We start from the raw sequence: 2,428 nt of genomic DNA, 5'->3' as shown, positions 1-2,428 counted from the left end.
TTTGCAGGACTGTGAATGCTGACTTATATAATGTACATGCAGTACATACAGTATACTTTGTATACGCGTGTTCATTATATCCCCTGCAACATAAGCATTTAATTTTAATGATCCTGGTACGGTTGTACCTCGCCACTTTGCGCTTTGAATTTTGCAACGGCAATCACTGTTTTTAAAAAATATTAAATCATGATGTGTGGTTGAATACAGTCTATTTGTAAAAGCAAAAAAGCACATACAAGACATTTTTATGTATGTTTGTATTTTCAAGCGGTCTGCTCCCCAGCACCTTAACACATTTACAGGAACACATAAGTACTTAAATGGCTTAGTTTCTGTTTTTTCTGTATGTCTATTATTGCATCCCGAGTGGGCTCTAATAATGTTAAAAATTGTATTGAAAAGGCTGTAAACGGGTTTTCTATGCTCTACGAAGATATTCCATTTATGAAGAAGGAATCCTATATCATGAAATTTACTTATCATGGTGGAGTCTGGAACCAATTAACCGTGATAAAGGAAGGATTGCTGTGTAGGAAGAACATCTGCAAGGGCTGCTTTGACTTTGGGATTTTTTTCCTGCTTATTTGAAAGCTTGACTACCTTTTTTGGTGACTTTTTTGAAGGCTATGCGTGATTTCCTTGTTTCTATTTGTCCATAACTGGGTTTGATTTCAACATCCGTCCAGTTTCCGTGGCTCTTATCCTGATTATTCCTAATATATCCATCTAGTCACTAGAGTCTAGTGACTTGACCATCAAAACCACTAGACTCTAGTGTTTAGCCGGCCTGACTTGGTGCAGACAGTGTGGTGTCAGTGACGCTGTGAATGCTTTTTTTTTATGTCCTGTGATCGACTGCTGACCAGTCCAAGGTGTGGTCCGCGATTTACCTGAAGCCAACTGGGGTAGCCCCCAGCCCCTTGTGACCCTGAAGTGACAGAACATGGATGGATGGGCTTAAAAAATCAGTGCAAATTCAAATGATCTATTGTCTATTTTAATAGTGGTGACTTTTGTGATTGACTCATTTTCTTTGAAAATAAGATTAAATATTCACCATATCAGAATGTAATAATTGGTACAATATGTATTTCACTGTGAAAAATAAAATAGTCATCACTTCAATACATACAGGTCATGTGTCACTTTGCAAATGTTAATAAATGTAAATGTCGATCCACTTACAATGACACAAACACACCAGAATCGTTGGTGAGTTTACAAAGTTGACAGGGGATCAAATGATTTCTCCATTACTGAAACACTCCAATTTATCTGGAACATTGCAAGGTTGTGGCCAGTTTTTTTTTTATTAATGTCATTTGGAGGTAAAGGCGATTAATATCTGATCTATAAGTGAACATATTGCTAAATCACTGGTATGGTCATTACTTTCAAATGTTTTCTTTTGCTCACATTTTCCTGACAACAGACCTTAAAATAAGTTTATAGTCATGGAAAAATAATTAGACCAACCTTGTTTCTTCAGTTTCTTATTCATTTTAATACCTGGCACAACTACAGGTACCTTTATTTGGACAGATATAATGATGACAAAAATGGCTCACAGGAAGAGTTAAACTTTTTGGCAGTACAATTCCATAGCCATTGATATAAGAACATTTAAACGTATGAGAATGGTTTTGGTTATTATCAAGAAAACCACGGAAATGCCTCGATGTAAGCTCTTAAATGAAACTCTAAGGCAACGTTGTCCTGTTGAAAAAGCCAGTCATTACCACACAGCCCAGCGCCTTCAGTCATGAGGGCCGCCCCCTGCAACCTCTCCACATCGCCAGATGCATTTTGACACCCCTGCGCAACCTGTGGCTCCATTTTTTCCATTGAAGAAAAGAACACCCCGGACCATGATGCCGTCCGTTAAGAGAACATGACTCCACTTTTTTTTTTGTGCTAAAATTGTGTTTTTAAATGTTGTTTAATGCTTATTTCAAACAAGCATGGTCTTACTCTTACTCTTTTGCCTGCTTGTTAAGCCCTTTGAGGCTCTTTTGTGATTAAGGGCTATATAAATAAACTTGACTTGACTTGACTTGACTTTTTCTTTGTCTCACTCGCATTTTGTCTACTTCGAACATCCTTTAGATCCAACAGTGCAAAATGTAAATTAGTGCAACTTTTCTACTGGTCTTAAAATTTTGTAAGGATCTACTACTACTCGAAGTAAAGCTTTAAAATGGAAAAAAGCTTTGTTTTCACTCTTTGAATGCGGTGGGATTGTAGAGCTGCATAATCAAGGCCTCTTCCAGTGGCCATTGCTGCTGAGGTTGGATGCAGTAGGACATTTATTTACTTAAGAAACAAAAAACTAAAGACAGCCCAAATGAAGGTTGTTACTGGTGCCATTACAACCAGTACTATATGCATATCACTTCCTGCTTATGACCCTAGGTCAAATATTGGG

This window comes from Doryrhamphus excisus, chromosome 2 (genome assembly GCF_030265055.1).
Source record: "Doryrhamphus excisus isolate RoL2022-K1 chromosome 2, RoL_Dexc_1.0, whole genome shotgun sequence".
In the NCBI taxonomy this organism is placed as follows: domain Eukaryota; kingdom Metazoa; phylum Chordata; class Actinopteri; order Syngnathiformes; family Syngnathidae; genus Doryrhamphus; species Doryrhamphus excisus.
Note: the sequence above shows the minus strand (reverse complement) of the source record.